The sequence below is a fragment of the Otolemur garnettii genome, unplaced genomic scaffold, assembly GCF_000181295.1.
Source record: "Otolemur garnettii isolate 467f Iridium unplaced genomic scaffold, OtoGar3 scaffold00025, whole genome shotgun sequence".
Lineage (NCBI taxonomy): Eukaryota > Metazoa > Chordata > Mammalia > Primates > Galagidae > Otolemur > Otolemur garnettii.
The window spans coordinates 12,459,632-12,460,872 of NW_003852420.1; positions in this window are offsets into that span (position 1 = coordinate 12,459,632).

Sequence of the window (1,241 nt, forward strand, 5' to 3'; positions counted from 1 at the left end):
CACTCTACCCAGGGAGATAGCTTGAGGCTCTGTCTCAAAAAAAAAAAAAAAAAAGTAGGGATTGCATTAAAATTGTATATTGCTTTGAGTAGTATGGACATTTTAACATGTTGATGTTTCCCAGCCATGAGCATGGTATGTTTTTCCATTTGTTAGTATCTTCAGTTATTTCTTTTCTTTCTTTTTTTTTGCTGTTTTTGTCCGGGACTGGGTTTGAACCCACCACCTCCAGCATATGGGGCCAGCGCCCTACTCCTTTGAACCACAGGTGCGACCCTAATCATTCATGTCCTTTGTTAGGTAAATCCCAAATATTTTTTCTTCTTTGGCACTACTGTGAAGGGAATAGAGTCCTTGACTATTTTTTCAGCTTGACTATTGTTGGTATATATAAAGGCTACAGATTTATGAGTGTTGATTTTGTAACCTGAGATTCCTTGATCACTTCTAAGAGTTTTGTAGTAGAATCCCTGGTGTTTTCCAGATATACAATCATATCATCTGCAAAGAGTGAAAGTTTGATCTCTTCTGACCCTAAGTAGATACCCTTGATTGCCTTTTCTTTCCTTATTGCAATGGCTGAGACTTCCATTATAATGTTAAAAAGCAGTGGAGACAATGGGCAACCTTGCCTGGTTCCTGATTTGAGTGGAAATGATTTCAACTTAACTCCATTCAAGAGGATATTGGCTGTGAAGGTTTGCTGTAGATGGCCTCTATCAGTTTAAGAAATGTCCCTTCTATACCAATTTTCTTAAGTGTTCTGATCATGAAAGGATGATGGATATTATCAAAAGATTTTTCTGCATCAATTGAGATAATCATATGGTCTTTGTTTTTTAATTTGTTTATATGATGAATTATATTTATAGATTTACGTATATTGAACCAGCCTTGAGACCCTGTGATAAAACACACTTGTCATGGTGTATAATTGCTGGATTCTTTTTGGGAGGATCTTGTTGAATATTTTTGCATCGATATTCAGTAACTATGTTGGTCTATAATTTTCTTTTCTTGTTGGGTCTTTTCCTAGTTTGGGGATCAAGGTGATGTTTGCTTCATAGAATGTGCTGGGTAAAGGTTTCTATATTTTGTATATTTTGGAAAAGGTTGAGTTATATAGGTACTAGTTCCTCTTTAAAGGTTTGGTAGACTTCTGATGTGAAGCCATCTGGTCCTGGGCTTTTCTTATTAGGGAGATTTTGTATAGTTGATGCTATTTCAGAACTTGATATAGG